A 23,933-nucleotide genomic window follows, 5' to 3' on the forward strand; every position below is an offset into this window, starting at 1 on the left:
CTTTTTCTTAAGGGAGGTGAGAAGTGGCATCTAGGGGGAAGATAATACTGTAACTAAAACATGTCTGGCCTATGGTGATGCAGTGGATGGAGCACTGACCTGTGAACACTGAGGTCTCTGGTCGAAAACCTGGGCTTGCCTGGTCAAGGCACACAAGGCACATAGACAGTAAGTCAATGAACAACTAAAGTGAAGTCAACTATGTGTTGATGATTCTTATTCCACTCTCCTCACATAAAATCAATAAATAAAATCTTTAAAAAATAATAAAATAAACTTAAAAAGTTTCACTTTTTGGCTTATATGTATCTTTAGTTAAATGTGATGTAAAATATACCATTTTAAAATAAAATGATTATTTTCCATGGTTTAAAGTTATTTTTCAATATGTCAATATAATAGTCTTTTTTTTAAAGATTTTATTTATTGGTTTTAGAGAGAAGGGTTGGGGAGAGAAGTGGGAAGCAACTTGTAGTAGTTGCTTCTCATATGTGCCTTGACTGGGCAAGCCCGAGGTTTCAAACCAGCAACCTTAGCACTCCAGGCTGACACTTTATCTACTTATGCTACCGTAGGTAATAGTCTTTTTTTTTTTTTTTTTTTTTTTTGGTTTGTCTTGTTTTTGTGACAGAGAAAGGGACAGATAGGGACAGACAGATAGGAAGGGAGAGAGATGAGAAGCATCAATTCTTCATTGCAGCGAAGAATATGTGCCTTGACTGAAGGGTTACAGCAGAGCAAATGACCCCTTGCTCAAGCTAGCAACCTTGGGATTCAAGCCAGCAACCTTTAGGCTCAAGCTAGCAGCCATGGGGTCATGTCTATGATCCCACGTTCAAGCCAGGGACCCTGCACTCAAGCTAGTGAGCCTGTGCTCAAGCCAGATGGGCCCACACTCAAGCTAGTGACCTGGGGGTTTCGAACCTGGGTTCTCAGCATCCCAGTCTGACCCTCTATCCACTATACCACCATCTGGTCATGAAAAAATGTAATAGTCTTAAAAGTCAAATAGTTGAGGATTTTGTTTTTTTTCTCTCACACCATTCTTTCTCCTCTTGTTCCTACCTCCTAATTATTTCAAATTTTTAAATTAAGTACTCAAAGTTTAAAGCATCAGAGCTACTTAAATATTATTCACCAATAATTGAGATATATTTACTCTGACAGTGATACATTTCTTTTCTTGTTAAACTTTTGTTTTTCCTGTAATTAACAATTGCTTCATCATTTTGTTTGTGTACTTAACTCATCATCTATCATTACCTTAGCCACAGATTTATCAGTATGGTCACCCATATCAAGTTATCTCTCAGATTCATTGGAAACACTTTTTTGTAGATCATATCTATCTGAACAAAGGTAGATCTTTACTCTATCTTTACATTTTATAGTTTGACTGGATATAAAATTCAATGCTGGAATATATTTGTATCATTTTAAGTCATCAGTCCATTGTCTTCTAGCTCCCAGGTGACTGTAAAGTAGTTAGATACTATTAACGTTTGTATGTAACATGTTTGTTCTCTCTGAAGTTTATTTGATCTTCTCTCTCTTCTTGGTATCCTGAAATTTCAGTATTTGATATATCTTTGGGTAGTTCATGCTTTATTTATTGGACTGAGTACTTAATGATAATCACATTCAACGTAGAAACTTTGGGTCTGGGAAATGTTTTTGTTTGTTTGTTTTTTTAATGAGAAGGTGGGGAGTCAGAGGCAGACTCCCGCATGCACCCCAACCAGGATCCACCTGGCAAAACCAGTAGGGGGCAATGCTCTGCCCATCTGGGGCCCTTGCTCTGTTGCTATCAGAGCCATTTTTTAGCGCCTGAGGCAGAGGCCATGGAGCCATCCTCGGTGCCTGGGGCCAACTCACTCTAATCGAGCCCTGGCTGCAGGAGGGGAGGAGAAGAGAGAGAGAGAAGCGAGAGGGGGAGATGTGGAGAAGCAGATGGTTGCTTCTCCTGTGTGCCCTGGCCAGGAATTGAACCCAGGGACATCCACATGTCAGGCCAACGCTCTACCACTGAGCCAGCCGGCCAGGACTGTAAGAAATGTTCTTTTAAAAAATATTTTTTTAAACACCTTTTTTTTTTTTAATTTATTCATTTTAGAGGGGAGAGAGAGAGAGAGAGAGAGAGAGAGAGAGAGAGAGAAAGAGAGAGGGAGAAGCAGGAAGCTTCAACTCCCATATGTGCCTTGACTGGGCAAGCCCAGGGTTTTGAACCGGCAACCTCAGCATTCCAGGTCGACGCTTTATCCACTGCACCACCACAGGTCAGGCTCTTTTTAAATAATTCTTACCTCTTCTCTAATTTTATGTTTATTTTTACTTTTTTTTTGACAGAGATAAAGAGTGTCAGAGAGAGGGACAGCTAGGGAGAGACAGGAAGGGAGAGAGATGAGAAGCATCAGTTCTTCATTGCAGCTCCTTAGTCTCTTTGTTCATTGATTGCTTTCTCCTATGTGCCTTGACTGGGGGCTACAACAGAGCAAGTGACCCCTTGCTCAAGCCAGTAACCTTGAGCTCAAGCCAGCGACCTTGGGCTTCAAGCCAGCAAAGGTTTTTGGGCTCAAGCTAGAGACCATGGGGTCATGTCTATGATCCCATGCTCAAACCAGCAATCCCCGCACTCAAGCTGGTTGAGCCTGCGCTCATGCTGGTGACCTTGAGTTTCGAACCTGGGTCCTCTGCGTCCCAGTCCAATGCTCTATCCACTGCACCACCACCTGGTCAGGCTGTTTATTTTTATACTGCTCACAAGAATTAGGGGATATTTTATAGCTTTATATTCATTTTTAAATATCCCCTAATTTTTGTGAGCAGTATACCTTCTAAGAAATTTCCTCAACTTTATCTTTCAATTCTCTTAATCCATTGTTTATTGATGCTATCTTATATTTAATTTCTAAGAGCTCTTTTTAGTTCCTTTTTTATTATTTCATGGCATTCTAAAATTTCATGTCATAATATTGGTCATAATTATTAATGTATCCTTTATATTTTTCAAATGATATCTGAACCATATAGTATAAAAAAGTTTACTTAAGGCCCTGGCCGGTTGGCTCAGTGGTAGAGCGTCGGCCTGGCATGCGGAAGTCCCGGGTTCGATTCCCGGCCAGGGCACACAGGAGAAGAGCCCATCTGCTTCTCCACCCCTCCCCCTCTCCTACCTCTCTGTCTCTCTCTTCCCCTCCGGCAGCCAAGGCTCCACTGGAGCAAAGTTTGCCCAGCGCTGAGGATGGCTCTGTGGCGCCCCTTGGTGGGCATGCCGGGTGGATCCTGGTCGGGTGCATGTGGAAGTCTGTCTGACTGCCTCCCCGTTTCCAGCTTTGGAAAAATACAAAAAAGAAAAAGTTTACTTAGTCAGTATGGAGTTGTTGCTAGTGCCAGAGTGTGAATTATGGGGAATACAAGTGTAAAGCATTGGTTTACTCTTTGGCAGGGCAAAATCTGTTTTGGGAAATAAGACATAGTCACATATAATGATTACTGACACTATAAGTAAGTTTATAATACTAAGTAAGTAGTGTAAGCAATAACTGTTATAAAAATTTAGATGAGGAAAGATCTTTTAAAAAAAAAATCTTTTAAAGTGAGAAAAGGAGGAATTAAGCTACCCTCTCCTAATCAAAATCAGAGGCTGTTTATTTAACTCAGGCTTAAGAAATCCAATAAAATATACTTCTCACAAAAATTAGGGGGTCAGGGCCTGACCTGTGGTGGCACAGTGGATAAAGCATCGACCTGGAAATGCTGAGGTTGCCGGTTCGAAACCCTGGGCTTGCCTGGTCAAGGCACATATGGGAGTTGCTGCTTCCAGCTCCTCCTCCCTTCTCTCTCTCTGTCTCTCCTCTCTCTCTCTCTCCCTCTCCTCTCTAAAATGAATAAAATTAAAAAAATTAAAAAAAAAAAATTAGGGGGTCAGGGATGTGCAGATACTCCAGCACTTTCAGCCTTAGTGCATTTTCACCAATGAAATAAAAGTTGGTTTTTCATCTCATTTTCATAATTGAACTTTCTTTGACTTGTCAGTTGCTTTTCTGATGTTCTTGTTTAATAAAAAAAAAAATCAAATGCTTCTTTTTTTATTGCTTCATATTCATTTTGAAATATTCCCTAATTTTTGTGAGCTGTATAGATCTCTAACTCTCAAAATGATTATTTCTTGGATATTATCTCATCTATCAAGTCTTGCTGATATTATATACCTCTTTCTTACTTTATTTATCTATAGCCACCCCCTAGCTGAGAGCTTATTACCTTACTACTAGAGTGTAGCAGTTTTCTAATTATTCCTGAGACTATGGTTTTCTCTTTCTCAGCTTATCCTGTATAAACCTGTATAAACCTATAAGAGCTATTATTCCAACATCTTGTTTTTATTTTGTTGGTGGTTCTACTAAAAATAATTTGATAGTTATTTATTGTTAGCTGAATTAAAAGTTGGTTCTGAGCAGAAGATACTGGGCATATATACCTTTATGCCTTGTTGCTTTCTACTCAAGATAAGTGAAAAAATTCTGAGTTAAAATCAAGGGTTTCCATGTAACTCAATTGCCCTGGCTCTGGCCCTCAACTGCTTATGCAGAAACTCCAGGCTCCTGCAAGGTACATTCTCTATTTAATTATTTCTGAGAGCCCCCATGAGGAGTCCCACACCTGCTCAGAAACAAATCCAATTCTACAATATTCTGCCAGGTGCTTCTTCTACTTCATGCTGCTTCAGCAGATGCTAGTCTGTCCTGGTGGTGTTAAAGATATATGATGGAGAATGGAGGGAAATGACCTTTTCCCTGTTATTATAGCTCTACTATGCTACAATATTTGTGAAACAATTTTCTCAATTTTACTTATGTTGTTCTTTTTAAAAGGGGATCCTAAACTGGGTCCTGATAGGCTACACCAGGAGTGAACTAAAGGAATATATTTCATCACCTTCAAGTCAAAATCCCTACTCCCCTGGTCTTACACCTCGTGGTTAAGATTTTGCTATTGGATCAAGTACATCATGCCTTAGGACTTCTTTCCTTAGGGTTTCTCTCTTTTTTTTTACAGAGACAGAGAGAGTCAGAGAGAGGGATAGATAGGAACAGATAGACAGGAACGGAGAGAGATGAGAAGCATCAATCATCAGTTTTCGTTGTGACACTTTAGTTGTTCATTGATTGCTATCTCATATGTGCCTTGACCGTGGGGCTACAGCAGACCAAGTAAGCCCTTGCTCAAGCCAGTGACCTTGGGTCCAAGCTGGTGAGCTTTGCTCAAACCAGATGAGCCCGTGCTCAAGCTGGCGACCTTGGGGTCTTGAACCTGGGTCCTCCACATTCCAGTCCGACGCTCTATCTACTGCGCCACCGCCTGGTCAGGCAGGCATTTCTCTCTTTAAACATACTTCTGCCCTGCCAGCCCACCAGTTTGTCAGATATCCCTTAACTCTAGTACAGCTCTTCTTAAAGTGTGGCTTTTAGATTAGTAATATCAGCATCACCTGGAAACTTGTTAAGAATAAAATTCTTTAGTCCCACCCCAATTCTACAGAATCAGAAACTCGGTGTAGAGTCCAGCATCACAGAGGTCTGTATTTTAATAAGACCTCTAGGTGTTCTGATACATGAAAAAGTTTGAGAATTACCATTCTGGCATTAGGAGAAGCTGCCTCTCCTCATTCTTATGGTAAACAAACCTTAGCGGCCCTGGCCGGTTGGCTCAGCGGTAGAGCGTCGGCCTGGCGTGCAGGGGACCTGGGTTCGATTCCCGGCCAGGGCACATAGGAGAAGCGCCCATTTGCTTCTCCACCCCCACCCCCTCCTTCCTCTCTGTCTCTCTCTTCCCCTCCCGCAGCCAAGGCTCCATTGGAGCTAAGATGGCCCGGGCGCTGGGGATGGCTCCTTGGCCTCTGCCCCAGGCGCTAGAGTGGCTCTGTCGCGGCAGAGCGATGCCCCGGAGGGGCAGAGCATCGCCCCCTGGTGGGCAGAGCGTCGCCCCCTGGTGGGCGTGCCGGGTGGATCCTGGTCGGGCGCATGCGGGAGTCTGTCTGACTGTCTCTCCCTGTTTCCAGCTTCAGAAAAAAAACAAAACAAAACAAAAAAACAAACAAAAAAACCCAAAAAACCCCAAACCTTAGCAAGAGTAAAATGCTTCTAAATTTACCTCTTATAGCCAATGTTATTTTTCATTACTCTCCCAGAACTCTACAATGCTCCAAAGTTAGTCTTTTTGACAATTAATTTTATTTATTTATTTTATTTTTCTGAAGTGAGAAGCCGGGAGGCAGGCAGACAGTCTCCCGCATACACATGACCAGTATCCACCTGGCATGTCCACTAGGGGGTGATGCTCTCCTCATCTGGGCCATTGCTCCGATGCAACCGGAGCCATTCTAGCACCTGAGGTGGAGGCCATGGAGCCATCCTCAGCACCTGGGCCAACTTTGCTCCAATGGAGCCTTGGCTGCGAAAGGGGAAGAGAGAGACAGAGAAAAAAAGAGGGGGAGGGGTGGAGAAGCAGATGGGTTCTTCTCCTGTGTGCCCTGACCGGGAATCGAAACCAGGATTTCCACATGCCGCCACATGCTGGGCTGATGCTCTACCACTGAGCCAACCAGCCAGGGCCAGTCTTTTTGTCATTTTAAAATTTTTTATTGATTTCAGAGAGAGAGAAACATCAATTTGTTATATTTTTTAAATGTATTTATTGGTTTCTTGTATGTGCTTTTACCGGGGACAGAATCCACAACCTTGATATATCTGGATGATGCTCTAAATCAGTGGTCCCCAAACCCGGGCCGTGGACTGGTACGGTCCGTGGGCCATTTGGTACCAGTCCGCAGAGAAAGAATAAATAATTTACATTATTTTTGTTTTATTTATATTTAAGTCTGAATGATGTTTTATTTTTTAAAAATGACCAGATTCCCTCTGTTACATCTGTCTAAGACTCACTCTTGACGCTTCTCAGTCACGTGATACATTTATCTGTCCCACCCTAAAGGCCGGTCCATGAAAATATTTTCTGACATTAAACTGGTCCATGGCCCTAAAAAGGTTGGGGACCACTGCTCTAAACAACTGAGCAATCCAGTTAGGGGTGGTCATTTTTCCAATGTACTTTCATGAAGTGTGTGTATGTGTGTGTGTGTGTGTGTGTGTGTCTGCTCCTTCAAAGTCATGTCTAAAACTATATTTTATAATCCTAGTCTCAAAATGCTTTATTGTTCTTGTCTTTTCCACATTTTTTTCATGTTAATACCAGTCTACATCACCCAGGCTTAAAACATTTAAGGAATTTTGTCTTAGTTTCCTTACAGACAACAAATCTTGTTTTTAAATTAAAAAATGTTTAATGTAAATAAAATATTCACCTTTTAATTCAAAACCAAAACATATTCAGTTTAGACAATTAGAAAACATAAATAAGCAAAAATAAAGGAAAAAAAACACCCTTCATCACACCATGTAGAATAAAGTATTAAAGATAACACTAGTGACACTTTAACACTCCTATATCGTTCCCAAACTTTTCTAGATATCTGAACACATACATAGTTTTGTAAACAAAAATTGAACTGTTCTGAACACATTTCAGTTATCAGTATATTGTGAACATCTTTGTGTATTAATATATATTATTCTGCAACATTTCCAGTGAATTAATAATATCCCATTAGTGACAAACAATTCCTGCTTCTTGGACATTTAGACTGTTTCCATGTTTAACTATTATGAACTTGGTTTCACTCAATTGTTTAGTAACTGAATCTTTTTTTTTTTTTTTACAGAGAGAGTCAGAGAGAGGGATAGACAGACGGGAATGGGGAGAGATGAGAAGCATCAATCATCAGTTGTGACACCTTAGTTATTCATTGATTGCTTTCTCATATGTGCCTTGACCGTGGGACTACAGCAGATTGAGTAACCCCTTGCTCTAGCCAGCAACCTTGGGTCCAACTGGTGAGCTTTGCTCAAACCAGGTGAGCCCGCATTCAAGCTAGCGACCTCGGAGTCTAGAACCTGGGTCTTCCGCATCCCAGTCCGATGCTCTATCCACTGTGCCACCGCCTGGTCAGGCTAGTAACTGAATCTTTATAAGTGTACTTATTATATTCCTTAGATACATTTCCAGAATTTCAAGTCAAATAAAAACTTCACTCTTCCTTTAATATTATATCCAAATCTTGCTTTCCATATTCTCTGGTGTTGTGCTAGGTCATTGAGTGTGTTCAAATAAACCTACTGATTTCTCTACAGTTTCTTTACCTTTGTGTACACTGTGTGTATTGCCAGGTAAAATATTGCTTTCATTATTTTCATCTACTTCTGAAAAACTTTTAAAGGCATTTCCTTAACCGCTAAATATCACAAATTGGTCTGGTATTCAATGTTTTTCTTAATCTATCCTCATTCTATTTAACTGACCTTATCAAGTACTAAAATGTAATAAACTCTCTTTCTATAAGATTTGCTTTGTTCAGTTGTTGAATTATGCTTATCCAAATCATTGGCTCATTTGTTTCCCCTAATTTAAAATGTCCTTTCTCTTCTCTTAATCCCAGATTAGCTTTCGAAGTCTACTCAGATCATGTCTAACTTTTCACCTCCAAACTCTTCTGTTTTTACTACACCATTTAAAATATAATCATTGAATTTCCTCAGATCTAAGGTTTTCTTTATTAATACTTAAATTATTCTAGATTCAGAATTAACCTTTTTTGAACATTTAATACTCTTCAAAAGCCATTATTAAATCAAGATATAAATAAATTATATCTTATAATTGAATTATCTTTGAATCAAGAAATTATATTCTGTTCACTGTTATTTTTATATGTTGACATTGACTTTCCAAGAGAACCTGGTCTTTTGTGTTCATTCATGTTTATTTAGAACAGTGAGTGTCACACTTCAGTGATGAACAACTCTCCTGTGGAAAGCCTGTTAAAAAGGCATATTTCTGGGCTCCATCCCCAGTAATTATAATTCAACAGAATTGAAGAAAAGCCCAGGAATCTTCAGTATTGACAAGCATCTTAAGTGACTCTGATGCAAGTATTCCACTGGCCAGACCCTGAGAAATACTCATCTAGGACAATATCAGAAAATAACCACTTGCATTGTTGAGAAGTATATCTGGTAATTGTTAATGTGCATAGAGTAAGAGTTATGACTCATTTGGCTTATAATTATAATATCAAATCCCTGTAATTATTTATTAAGTATCTACAATGTAGTGCTTTGGGTCACAGAAGAGACTATTATGCATGGTCACACAGAAGGAGCCTAATGTAGTAGAAAGTATGATGAATGAAGAACACAAGACTTGGGACCAGGTATTATGTTACAAGCTTGGGTAAAGATCACTTTACTTCTCTCAACTTTAGTTTTTTTCCATTGATTTGAGAGTAAAGAGAGAGAGGGAGGCAGGAGGGGAGAGAGATAGAGAGAAGCCTCAGTTTGCTGCTGTATTTAGTTGTGCCATTTAGTTGTGCACTCATTGGTTGCTTCTTATATGTGCCCTAACCAGGGATCCAACCCATGACTGCAGCTCACTGGGATGACACTCTATCTACTGAGCAACCCAGCTAGGGCCTACTCAATCAAATTTTCAATTAATTTCTTTTGCATTGATACCTTGCTTACAAAGCCACTTTCAATTATAATTTAGCTCTCAAGTGTTGAAGATAAAAAAGAGAATGCACTGACTTGCTAACCTGAATATTTAACTCATGAAATGATGAGGTGACATTTTGTTTAAGATATGTCTTCTGAGAGTTTTGTGCCTATGAATAATCCTTGTTGGCTGATTGACTCAGGGTGCACTGAGGATAATCAAACTCTGGACCTTCAAAGCCAAGTAGATTCTGGATCATTAAATGATAATAAGGATAGAGTCATCAGTAATTCAAAAGACTACAAGATTCAGAGTTAAACAAACTTGGATTAGAAGCCTGGTTGGCTACTGCTTCGTTATTTGTGAAAGGGGATATCTCTATTTCATAGCACTGTTGCAAAGATGGGATCCTGTATGTAAAGTTCTATCATGGTGCCTGGTACTCCGTCAGGAATATTGTCTTGGCAGTGTGCAAATCTCCAAATCTGGAGCAGAACAAATATTTGTTGCATGAATGGCTAATAATTATTACTGTTACCCTGTAAGGTTTTATTTTGGGTGCCCTCTGTTTGCCTCAAAGCCTTTCTATCTCTACCCTCTGCAATATTGGGATAATAATGCAAGAGTTTCCATAAAGTAACACATGATTAACTGCAGATGTGGGACATAAATAATAGGTGTTTTGGATTAAACTGTGGTTGAGATTAGTGGGGTCCCCAGGGTCTAGGAAAACACTTCAAGACTATTTGGAACATGGCCTAGTTCTTAAAACAGAGGTCACAAGCTAGAATACTGGCAAAGATAATTCATCCTGGGGTGATATTGGACCAGCCCCATCCAAGGAGGGCAGCCTCTAATTAGTTCTAGCCAACTAATGTTTTGCAAGAACTGAAATCAGCTTAATCTTTCAGTTTTTACAGAAAATGTGTAATTTACATTTTAACATGAAAGCTCCTAACTGTTGAAAATTGACATAAATATGAACAAAATTGGCTATAAGTCAAACCAAACATTTCTGTGAGTCTAATTTGGTTTATAAGCTACCAGGCTATGACCAGAGTTTTAAGCCTAGGTAATATTCATTAAAAGAGAACTAAACCATATTAAAAATTTTAAGAGTTTATTGAGTAAATTGATTCAAATCTGGCAGCATCCAATATAGCAGATAGAAGGAGCTCTGAGGAGGTGTACAAAATACAAGACTTTTATAAGCAGAAAGGACAAGGAACAAGGAACAAGGAAGTTATAGTGGGGAAAATGGTGAGTTAGTTATTACAAGCTTATTTTCCTTTAGGGAGTGGCAGGAGTCTATCAGGTAGATTACTTAACTAGTACTGATCAGACAATTCCTAATGACTAGTTTTAGATTCCATTTCTGGGAGAGCTGTCTCAGTTTGTTGACATGGGGTTTTAGCATAAGCGACTCCATTTTGGGCCTGTTGTCTTTTTTATTTTATTTTATTTTTTTAAAGCATACTGTATAACAGGGGTCCCCAAACTACGGCCCGCGGGCCGCATGCGGCCCCCTGAGGCCATTTATCCGGCCCCCACCACACTTCCAGAAGAGGCACCTCTTTCATTGGCGGTCAGTGAGAGGAGCATAGTTTCCATTGAAATACTGGTCAGTTTGTTGATTTAAATTTACTTGTTCTTTATTTTAAATATTGTATTTGTTCCCGTTTTGTTTTTTTACTTTAAAATAAGATATGTGCAGTGTGCTTAGGGATTTGTTCATAGTTTTTTTTTATAGTCTGGCCCTCCAACATTCTGAGGGACAGTGAACTGGCCCCCTGTGTAAAAAGTTTGGGGACCCCTGCTGTATAAGCATAAAGGAAATAGCGGGACAAAAGCATAGAAGGGGGAAAGTTTAAGATGCTTTGGGGTTCCCAAGTGTGGACCAGTTCAACTGGATGGAGTAGAAGTTTCATTTAAAGGAGAACCTTAAGTATTAGAATAAGGCTTGCCCTGTGGTGGTGCAGTGGATAAAGCATTGACCTGGAATGCTGAAGTTGCCGGTTCAAAACCCCAGGCTTGTCGGGCCAAGGCACATATGGGAGTTGATGCTTCCTGCTCCCCATTACTCTCTAAATGAATAAATAAAATCTTAAAAAAAAAGGAATTGCAGTTTTAGGCAGTGAGGGGCCACTCCTAGTGTTTGAAAAAATTAGTGAAATGGGTCTTATTCTAGCATTAAGATTTAATAAACATTTATTGTATATATATTAGTTAAAACTCGGAGGCTCTATTTTTACAACCTTTAATATGACTCATACCTATCTTTAAAGTTTAGAAAAGATGTTAAACAAGCACAACACACTTTGATAAGCACATTAGAAGCATATAAATGAGAAATATTACATTTTGTCTAGTAACGAAGTTAGTGAAGATTTAACAGAGGAGAAGATGCCTGAACCGTATCATTAACAATAACTATTTCTTTACTTCAAACTATTCCTTTACTACAAAGGAAATTGATGTTTATTATTTGCTTTCTAAATGCTGTAAGTTAGAAATATAATTTTTCACTTTTTCCCCCAAAGTGGATTTCCTAAGTAGTTTTTTTGTCTTTGATCCCCTTTTTCAACAGAAAACAAAATCCTAACAAAAAAAGTATAAAATGAATTATTGAAGGAATACTTTGAATTTAGTTTTATAGAATATATAGAATAAATGAGAGAGGTATTCCTCCTGGGAGAAATAAAATGTGCAAAGGTGTTAGAGGAAAGTGATGTGCTTGTGCTTGGGAGACAACCACAGCTGAACAGCAGCTTAGTGTAGTGATTAAAGCACATGCTCTGGAGGCAGATTTAACTTTGGGTGTTGGCTCTGCCATGCACCAGCTTTGTGACCTTGGGCAATTTGTTTAAGTTCTTTAAACTTCCATTTTATTACTAACTGCCAGCTACTATGATTGTTCCGACTTTTGTCCTCACTACTTTTAGAAGATAATGTAAGAGAGTGATGAAAGATGAATCTGTCAAAGAAGGCAATGACCAGATCATGAAGGCCTTGTATTTTTATCCTGGGGCTAAAAGAATATATATATATATATATATATATACACACACACACACACACACACACACACTAGCTGTACCCGGCCACGCATTGCTGTGGCTCAGTCTGGTTAAATGGAAAAGAAAGAAAAGAGAAAGCACATGTTTTTAATATGTTTAATTTCACAATGCTTGTGGGTATACAGTACCTTTTGTTGTTCCATTGTCTGTGCAGATTGTCTGGTTTGCTGACTCTAGAACACGCAACATATAATTGTCCATGTGAGAAGCAATCCATGTCTAGATCTAAACTGCACAATTCTAAAGATTGGCCCTGAACTTTGTTGATGGTGATTGCAAATGCCAATTGAATTGGGAACTGCAGTCTCTTAAATTGAAATGGCATATCCGTTGGAATCATAGATTCCAGGATTGAGGACAGCTTCACCTTTGAAAGGTCCTGTCAAGATTGTTGCTTCTGGCCCTGGCCGGTTGGCTCAGTGGTAGAGCATCGGCCTGGCATGCAGGAGTCCCGGGTTCGATTCCCGGCCAGGGCACACAGGAGAAGCGCCCATCTGCTTCTCCACCTCTCCCCCTCTCCTTCCTCTCTGTCTCTCTCTTCCCCTCCCGCAGCCAAGGCTCCATTGGAGCTAAGTTGGCCCAGGCGCTGAGGATGGCTCTGTGGCCTCTGCCTCAGGTGCTAGTGTGGCTCTGGTTGCAACAGAGCAATGCCCCACATGGGAGAAGCATCGCCCCCTGGTGGGCATGCTGGGTGGATCCTGGTCGGCACATGCGGGAGTCTGACTGCCTCCCCATTTCCAGCTTCAGAAAAATACAAAAAAAAAAAAAGATTGTTGCTTCTATGATGTTGCTCACTAATATTTTTTACTGCAAGCCTCATGCCGTTGCAAAGCTTTGGCTGGTTGATATTTCTCAACATGATAATTGGCATGCCGATTTTCAATTGCAGTACGTGTAGAGGCATCCCTGGCTGATTGAGTGAATTCAAAAATTCTGTTGGATAGTTAACCGCTTCATCTACTTCCACAACAGTGTCAACAGACTTGTATGTGACTGCCTCGCTTTGAATGTTAGACTGAAGAATATTGTTAAGTTCGTAGACATCTTTGTCTTGGTCGCAAGAATAGCTCGTTCACTCAGCCAATCGTGATTCTTATAATTAGTTTAAATATTGGGAAATACTTTTTCAACCAAATCATCTTTTGATGTCACTAAATTGCAGAAGTTATGAGGCAATGAAATTTGTCCTAAGGTCAGATCAACCAGCACCTATCCATTCCCAATTTCCAGCAATTGATGTGAGAATACCTCAGCTGATCAATTGTTTTGCAGCTGGACACGCATATTTGTAGTTAATTTTAATGTCTTTACGTGTCACCACAAAGTAGAGTATATCAGGCAAGCATTTATTTCATCCGCTGGTGTCGATCGAGGAATTACAGGTAGTGTTTGCCTGAAATCTCCTGCAAGCAATATTAATGCGTTCCCAATGGTCTGATGTTTCCACGCAACTCTTGCAATGATTGATCGATATTTTGTGCACCATTGTGCATTCATCCCAAACAATAAGTTTGCATTTCTGCAATACTTTTCCCATGACGGATGCTTTGGAAATGTTGCACGTGGGAGTTTCAATGAATTGCATGTTCAATGGCAATTTCAAAGCGGAATGAGCAGTTCTTCCACCTGGTAGCAATGTCGCAGCTATTCCGGATGATGCAAGAGCTAAGGCTATGTCATTTTGGGATAGAATTGCTGCCAGAATCAATCTAATTAGAAACTTTTTACCAGTACCTCCTGGCGCATCTAAAAAAAAGATTTCTCCAATCCCGTTATTGACAGTTTGCATTATTTGATCGTAAATGCCTTTTTGCTCAAGTGTTAGCTTAGGGATATTTGATTGCACATACGACAAAAGATCAACTGTGTTGTAATTTTGTTCACGATGCAATTCTACATTGAATGAAGCAGCAGTGATTCAGTGCGGCATTCCCAATTTATTGAGAACTTTGTTCGCGATTACTAAGCACAAATCTTCAATCATTATAAATGCTTCGTTGTAGATTTCCGCTTTCAAATCCATGTTCATATTTGGATTTTCCTTGTGTATTCGACGGAAAATATCTTTAGCTATGTGCGATTTATATTTCTCCCATAACATTGAAATGGAATAATAAAATATGTAGTATAGCGTGTGTTGCTTTTACGTCCAACAGATGGTGCTGTTTTTCAAAAAAAGCATGTTTTTACCTGTCACAGGTGTGACATCTATATAATAGTAGGTATATAAAAACATAAAAAAAATGCATGTATTCGGCCCTGGCCGGTTGGCTCAGTGGTAGAGCGTCGGCCTGGCGTGCAGAAGTCCTGGGTTCGATTCCCAGCCAGGGCACACAGGAGAGGCGCCCATCTGCCTCTCCACCCCTCCCCCTCTCCTTCCTCTCTGTCTCTCTCTTCCCCTCCCGCAGCGAGGCTCCATTGGAGCAAGGATGGCCCTGGCGCTGGGGATGGCTCCTTGGCCTCTGCCCCAGGTGCTAGAGTGGCTCTGGTCGCAACAGAGCGACGCCCCGGAGGGGCAGAGCATCGCCCCCTGGTGGGCAGAGCGTCGCCCCCTGGTGGGCGTGCCAGGTGGATCCTGGTCGGGCGCATGTGGGAGTCTGTCTGACTATCTCTCCCCGTTTCTAGCTTCAGAAAAAAAAATGCATGTATTCAAATGCAACATTGTGTCAAAATTTCAAAGCAATCAGTGAAGAACTTTCAGAGATTTAAGATTTTGAACAAACAAACATTTACATTTTTTATTTATATAGATATACACACATATACATACATACACACACATACACATATATATGTATGTATGTGTATATATATATTTAAATTTTTCTGAAGTGAGAAACAAGGAGGCAGAGAGACAGACTCTAGCATGTGCCAGAGCGGGATCCACCTGGCTTGCCCACTAGGGAGCGATACTCTGCCTATCTGGGGCATTGCTCTGTTGCAACCAGAGCCATTCTAGCACCTGGTCAACTTGCTCCAATGGAGCATTGGCTGCGGGAGAAGAAGAGAGAGATAGAGAGAAGGGAGAGGGGGAAGGGTGGAGAAGCAGATGGGCGCTTCTCGGAAATTGAACCCTGGAGTTCCAAGTTCCACACACTGGGTCAGTGCTCTACCACTTAGCCAACCTGGAGATATATATATATATATATATATATATATATATATATATATATATATATATATATATAATTTTTTTTTAAAAGATCACTCTGGCAGCAGTGGTGCCAAATGTCAGGGACTGAGTATTGCAAGACAAGACGAGAACTTGGGCTGTAGTAGTGGAGGTAGGTGGAGGAATTTCATACAATGAAGATGAAAGATGAATTGATGACCTACTGGGATGGGACAGGAGTTTAGGTAATTACATAGATGGTGTTGCCACTAACCAAAATAGGAAATTTAGGCCCTGGCTGGTTGGCTCAGCATTAGAACATTAGCCCAACATGTGGAAGTCCTGGATTCGATTCCTGGTCAAGGTTCACAGAAGCGACCATCTGCTTCTCCATCCTTCCCTCTCCCCCTCCTCCTCTTTCTTTCTCTCTCTTCCCCTCCTGCAGCCATGGCTCTGGTTGTAGCAAGTTGTCCCTGGGCACTGAAGATGGTTCCATGACTTTGCCTCAGGTGCTGAGATGGCTCGGTTGCCAAGCAATGGAGCAATGGAGCTCTGCCTACATGGGCAAAGCATCCCTGGTAGGGGGCTTGCCAGGTGGGTCCTGGTAGAGGCGCATGCAGGAGTCTGTCTCTCTCCCTTCCTGCCTCTTATTTTATTTATTTATATATATATATATATTTATATTTATATTTATATATTTATATTAAAGAAGGAAATTTAGGAAGAAAAAGATGGTTTTGATAGGTTGATGTAGGGGTTTGTTCAGTTTGGGACATGTTGAATTTGGTGTGGCTGTGGAACTTCAGGGAGGAGTTAGCCAGTAAACTTTCACTATGTAATGATAACAACACCTAAAATTTTATAATGCTTACTAGCTGTACCCAGCCATGTGTTGCTGTGGCTCAGTCTGGTTAAATGGAAAAGAAAGAAAAGAGAAAGCGCATGTTTCTAATATGTTTAATTTCACAATGCTTGTGGGTATACAATATTTTTTGTTGTTCCACCTGGTTTGCCGACTCTGGAACATGCAACATATAATTGTCCATGTGAGAAGCAATCCATGTCTAGATCTAAAGCGCACAATTCTAAAGATTGGTCCTGAGCTTTGTTGATGGTGATTGCAAACGCCAATCAAATTAGGAATTGCAATCTCTTAAATTGAAATGCTATACCGGTTGAAATCATAGGAATGCGAGGAATGAGGACATCTTCACCTTTGAAAGGTCCTGTCAAGATTGTTGCTTCTACGATGTTGCTCATTAATTTTTCACAGCACACAGACCCAAACACTTCATGTTTACCATGAAATCCATCAGCGATTTCAGCTTCTGTCTGAAAACACATGCTGTGATGTCATGCCTATCCACTGACAATTGGCCAGAAAGTAAGAGCTGTTGTATATCGTCCTATACTGGATTGCATGTGAATGTAATGAATAGGTCTGGACACCCGTAGTGACGAACATACGCAATTGCATCTTGAGCATACTCATGCATATGACGTGGACTGCCTGTATATGAAGATGGCAAAATCATTAGTCTTCCAACGTTAGTTGTATTACCGTCATCTCGCAAATGAACGTATTCTTCAGGGCAAAGCTTGGTCTGATTCCAACCGATGAATATCAAATGTTCTGTTTTGATTTTTGCGTACATATCTACGATGTATTGGTGAAACAATTGACGGCATTTCAAAATGTGATTGTTTTCATTCTCTCGAATCATTAATTGGTATGAATAATAGTTCTTTGCATTGCATTTCATATTTGTTTCTTCGCCACTGACTGGATTTATCATCTTAACGTTGAAGTGATATCCATTGGCACCATCCCAAAAATGATTGGATATTGCAGGGCATTGTAGCATCGATGAGTTTCTGCAAGTTGTTTTTTTTTTTTTTTTTTACCATTTATGAATATTATTTATTTTTTCAGCTTTTTTAAAAATTTAATTTAATTAATTAATTTATTTCCATTTTTCCAAAGCTGGAAACGGGGAGGCAGCCAGACAGACTCCAGCATGCGCCCAACCGGGATCCACACGGCACGCCCCCCAGGGGGCGATGCTCTGCCCCTCTGGGGCGTTGCTCTGTTGCATCCAGAGCCACTCTAGCGCCTGAGGCAGAGGCCACAGAGCCATCCCCAGCGCTCCAGCCATCTTTGCTCCGATGGAGCCTCGGCTGTGGGAGGGGAAGAGAGAGACAGAGAGGAAGGAGAGGGGGAGGGGTGGAGAAGCAGATGGGCGCTTCTCCTGTGTGCCCTGGCCGGGAATCGAACCCGGGACTCCTGCACGCCAGACCGACACTCTACCGCTGAGCCAACCGGCCAGGGCCATCTTTTTTTTTTTTATAAATAAATTTTTTTATTAATTTTAATGGGGTGACATCAATAAATCAGGGTAGATATATTCAAAGAAAACATGTCCAGGTTATCTTGTCATTCAATTATGTTGCATACCCATCACCCAAAAAGTCAAATTGTCCTCCGTCACCTTCTATCTAGTTTTCTTTATGCCCCTCCTCCTTCCCCTTGCAAGTTTTGTTAATTGATTGTTTCTCCGATGAAGAACAATATCTCTAGGTTGGAATTGATCTCCGACTATAACAATTGCCACTTCATGTATAGTTGTAGCATTGAATCTTCACACATGTTCTCCAGCAGCCGTTTTGTCAGCATGAATGACAGTCTTGTGTGTATCAGATGGCATCATGTCAATTGCTGTTTTGAACAAACACACTAAATTCTTTTTTTCGTGAAGAAGCTCTTGCAGTTGGGAAACAATGGGCCTTTTTATGCCAGTAGAAATTCCACAGCGTGCATTCAATTCATCATTGCCATCACCGATGAAATACATTCGTAAGAATTTATGTTGACCATCTGGGAACGAAAGCAGGGAGCCGGCTTTATGATAAATTTGTACTTTCACTTTGAAAGTTGGCATGAATTGAGCTGTTACGAGTTCTGTGCCGAATGACGTCATTTGGAAGCATGAGTTCTATTTCCTGATGTTAGATAGGAAGTGATTTGATTCGGCGGTATATCCAGCAAGCAAAGTTTTTAATGGCTCTGGCGGTTCTCCAAGTTGAGGCAGTTTAATTTTCCTGGCGGCACAACACATTCCTTTTGTTTCTCCATTAAATTTCAGAGCCTTGCCATAAGGACACACTTCAGTCGTAGTGCCGATGAGAACATGCCGGCTCAAAGTATAACCATCATTTGGGTTGTACTGGAATGCAAGGCGACTGTAATTGCATGATTGCTGAGCATGGAGTCATGTTTGATGCTGACCTGCTGTTTCTTACTGAGGTCTCTCAGCCTGTCGCATTCATTCTGTTGAGAACGAAACAGACCTGAAGCTGCAGAACACGATCACTGTGCTCACAACTGTGCATCCTCAAGTCTGGCTACACGTAAATGGATCATAAATCAGAAACATTGAAATGGAATCATAATATTTAGTATAGCGTGTGTTGCTTTTATATCCAACAGATGGCGCTGTTTTTCAAAAAGCATATTTTTACCTGTCACAGGTGTGACATCTATATCTATATAATAGTGGGTATATAAAAAAAGAGCGCATATTTGAATGCAACATTGTGTCAAAATTTCAAAGCAATCGGTGAAGAACTTTTGGAGATTTAAGATTTTGAACAAACAGTTACATTTTTATTTATATAGATTATGTGCCATGCAGTATTCTAAGTGCTTTATATCTATTAATTTATTTAACTTTCACAGCAACACTTTGAGATAAGTATTACTATCTTACCCACTGTAAAGATTAGAAAACTGTGTTACAAGTACCTTAATATACCCAAGGTCACAAAGCTAGTAAATGGTGCCACTAAGATACAAATCTGGGCCCTGGCCGGTTGGCTCAGCGGTAGAGCGTTGGCCTGGCGTGCAGGGGACCCGGGTTCGATTCCCGGCCAGGGCACATAGGAGAAGCACCCATTTGCTTCTCCACCCCCACCCCCTCCTTCCTCTCTGTCTCTCTCTTCCCCTCCCGCAGCCAAGGCTCCATTGGAGCAAAGATGGCCCGGGCACTGGGGATGGCTCCTTGGCCTCTGCCCCAGGCGCTAGAGTGGCTCTAGTCGCGGCAGAGCGACGCCCTGGAGGGGCAGAGCATCGCCCCCTGGTGGGCAGAGCATCGCCCCTGGTGGGCGTGCCGGGTGGATCCCGGTCGGGTGCATGCGGGAGTCTGTCTGACTGTCTCTCCCCGTTTCCAGCTTCAGAAATTAAAAAAAAAAAAATACAAATCTGGCCTGACCAGGCAGTGGCACAGTGGATAGAGCATCAGACTGGGATGCAGAGGACCCAGGGTTGCCAGCTTGTGTGTGGGCTTACCAGATTGAGCGTGGGATTGCTGTCTTGATCATGGGATCATAGACATGACCCCATGGTCACTGGCTTGAGCACAAAGGTTGCTGGCTTGAACCCCAAGGTTGCTAGCGTGAGTTCAAGGTTGCTTGCTTGAGCAAAGGATCGCTTGTTCTATTGTAGTCCCCCAGTTAAGGCACATATGAGAAATCAATCAATGACTAAGAAGCTGCAATGAAGAATTGATGCTTCTCATCTCTCTCCTTTTCTGTCTGTCTGTCCCTCTCTCTGCCTCTGTTTCTGTCACAAAAACAAACAAACAAAAAGATACAAATCTGGGGGTTGGGGCACAGGTCCAGGAAAAGTGCTATCTGCTAGGCAATGTTTAGCATTCAGAACAAGACAGACCCAAGCTTTGTTTTCATGGAGCTTACAGCTTAGTGAGCAGAAACCTTTGGGGTAGTAAAAAAATAATCACGCAAATGAAGAATGAGAAGATAGAAAGCCACAGATAAAATCCTGAGGAACAATGATATTTGAAGACTAGAGGGAAGAAAAAGTAAAGAAGAAAATCAGGAGAAAGCAAGGTCTTTGATAACATTGGAGAAGGGCATTTTGGGGAAAGACTGTTAATTGACCAAGAGGTCTAGTTAGATAAGGAGTAAAGGTGTACAGTAGCATTGATGGCTAACAAATCTTTGATGGCCCCATAAAGAGTAACTTCTTGGGAATGATGGGAATGGAAGCAAATTGTAGTAGACTGAGGTGATATTTGAAGGCAGGACCAGAGAGATTGAAGTGATAGAGATTGTAGCAGTCTAAGCAAAAGAAAATAATCTTGTAAATCGAAGTGACAACAGTAGAAAAGGAAGAGTTAATGGCATAGAAAGACAATTTTTGGCCAGAATCAATACTTGGTGACTGGTTATGAGTAGACAAGGAGAGTCTAGGAAGAGCCTAAGGTGATTTTACTCTCCATCCCCAAGTTACTGAGAGAGTCATGGTGCTATTATCAAAGATAAGATGTTAAATATGTTGAGTTTGGTGTGAATGCGTGACATCCAGCAAAGAGTTCATTTACTAGTAGTTGTAATTTTAAAATGCAACTTTGAAACATTTACCAGATTCGCTTCAAGTTGTGGAACAAGTATTTTTCTGTAGTATTACTTGTATAATATACTGTATATGGCCAGATGCTTACTAGCTGAATTTCTCATTGTTAAAAGTTGAAGATAGGCCCTGGCTGGTTGGCTCAGCGGTAGAGCGTCGGCCTGGCGTGCGGGGGACCCAGGTTCGATTCCTGGCCAGGGCACATAGGAGAAGCGCCCATTTGCTTCTCCAGCCCCCCCACCCCCTCCTTCTTCTCTGTCTCTCTCTTCCCCTCCCGCAGCTGAGGCTCCATTGGAGCAAAGATGGCCCGGGCGCTGGGGATGGCTCCTTGGCCTCTGCCCCTGGCGCTAGAGTGGCTCTGGTCGCGGCAAAGCGACGCCCTGGAGGGGCAGAGCATCGCCCCCTGGCCCCTGGTGGGTGTGCCGGGTGGATCCCGGTCGGGCGCATGCAGGAGTCTGTCTGACTGTCATTCCCCGTTTCCAGCTTCAGAAAAAAAAAAAAAAAAAAAAAAAAAAGTTGAAGATAACTTTTATTATACTGGTTGTATCAAAGCTGTGTATTGTTGCTAAGGAAATAATGCTTTTAATTTCTGCTTTTGAATGGATGTTTGAGTGTTCATGGAAGAAACATGATATTGAAAAAAATTTTTTTAAATTTATTCATTTTAGAGAGGTGGGGAGGGGCAGGAAGAGGGAGAGAGAGAAAGAGAGAGAGAGAGCAGGAGGAGGAGCAGGAAGCATCAACTCCCATATGTGTCTTGACCAGGCAAGCTCGGGGTTTTGAATTGGCAACCTCAGCATTCCAGGTTGATGCTTTATCCACTGCGCCACCACAGGTCAGGCAAACCATAATATTTATATATTTTTGTTTAACAACCACTTATAGCAATTATTACCTGCCAGGCACTATTATAATCACTTGGTAAATGTTAAATAATTTAAATTTAATTATCAGAACAATTCCATTAGGCAAATATTTTATTATTCTCATTTTGCAAAAGAGACACTGAGGTTAGATAAGTAAAACAAGGCCCTGGCCAGTTGGCTTAGTGGTAGAGTGTCGGCCAAATGTGTGAGTGTCTCAGGTTCGATTCCGGGTCAAGGCACACAAGAGAAGTGACCATCTGTTTCTCCATCCCTCCCCCTCCCCCTTCTCTTTTTCTCTCTTCCCCTCCCACAGCCATGGCTTGGTTAGAGCACATTGTCCCTGGGCACTGAGGATGGCTCTGTGGAGCTTCTGCCCCAGGCACTAAAAAGAGCTCAGTGTGAGCATGGCCCCAGATGGGGGTTGCTGGGTGGATCCCAGCTGGGGCAACTGCTGGAGTCTGTCTATCTCCCCTCCTCTCACTTGGAAAAAGAAAGGAAAAAAAAAAATCTGAAATAAATTGGCCAAAGCCGCACAGCTTATAAATGGTAGAGCTGGGAGTCGAACCCAGGCAATCTATCTATGATGGTATAAATGCAGACCTTATATGTTCACATTTTATCAGTTAACCATACATTTGCAAAACACCAAAAGTATAGTAAAACTTCAAACAGAATAGTAGCCAAATTTGTAACACTGGAATATCATTCATTATGATGCTGGTATGGAATATATTCTTTTTTTTGTTGTTTTTTTTCTTTTTTTTGTATTTTTCTGAAGTTGGAAACGGGAGGCAGTCAGACAGACTCCCGCATGCGCCTGAACGGAATCCACCCGGCATGCCCACCAGGGGGCGATGCTCTGCCCATCTGGGGCATCGCTCTGTTGCAACCAGAGCCATTTTAGCGCCTGAGGCAGAAGCCATGGAGCCATCCCCAGCGCCCGGCCATCTTTGCTCCAACGGAGCCTTGGCTGCGGGAGGGGAAGAGAGAGACAGAGAGGAAGGAGAGGGGGAGAGGTGGAGAAGCAGATGGGCGCTTCTCCTGTGTGCCCTGGCTGGGAATCAAACCCGGGACTCCTGCAATCCAGGCTGAAGCTCTACCACTGAGCCAACCGGCCAGGGCTTATATTTATGTTTTAAAAATAAATATAATCCTTTAAAAAATGTATTGATTTTAGAGAGGGAAGAAGGGAGGAAAGAGGGAGGGAGGGAAGGAGGCAGAGAGGGAGAGAGAGAGACATCAATTTGTTCACTTATTTATGCTTTCATTGGTTAACTTTTTTTTTTTTTTTTTTTTTACAGAGATAGAGAGTCAGAGAGAGGGATAGATAGGGACAGACAGGAACAGAGAGAGATGAGAAACATCAATCATCAGTTTTTTGTTGTGACACCTTAGTTGTTCATTGATTGCTTTCTCACATGTGCCTTGACACGGGTCTTCAGCAGACCGAGTGACCCCTTGCTCGAGCCAGTGACCTGTGTCCAAACTGGTGAGCTTTGCTTAAATCAGATGAGCCCGTTCTCAAGCTGGCAACCTCGGGGTCTTGAACCTGGATCCTTCTGCATCCCAATCCAACACTCTATCCACTGCCTGTTCAGGCTCATTGGTTAACTCTTTTTTTTTTTTTTTTGTATTTTTCTGCAGCTAGAAACAGGGAGAGACAGACAGACTCCCGCATGCGCCCGACCGGGATCCACCCGGCACGCCCACCAGGGGCGACGCTCTGCCCACCAGGGGGCGACGCTCTGCCCACCAGGGGGCGATGCTCTGCCTCTCCGGGGCGTTGCTCTGCCGCGACCAGAGCCACTCTAGTGCCTGGGGCAGAGGCCAAGGAGCCATCC

At 41.7% G+C, this 23,933-nt stretch overlaps 1 non-coding gene across 1 annotated transcript; it reads left to right on the forward strand.

Moving 5' to 3' along the window:
* The first annotated feature begins 3,050 nt into the window (after positions 1-3,050).
* On the forward strand, positions 3,051-3,126 carry TRNAA-GGC (transfer RNA alanine (anticodon GGC)). The gene has a single exon. It is a non-coding gene; the product is annotated as a tRNA-Ala (tRNA).
* Positions 3,127-23,933: the final 20,807 nt, after the last annotated feature.

The sequence above is a fragment of the Saccopteryx leptura genome, chromosome 6 (assembly GCF_036850995.1).
Source record: "Saccopteryx leptura isolate mSacLep1 chromosome 6, mSacLep1_pri_phased_curated, whole genome shotgun sequence".
NCBI classification, from domain to species: domain Eukaryota; kingdom Metazoa; phylum Chordata; class Mammalia; order Chiroptera; family Emballonuridae; genus Saccopteryx; species Saccopteryx leptura.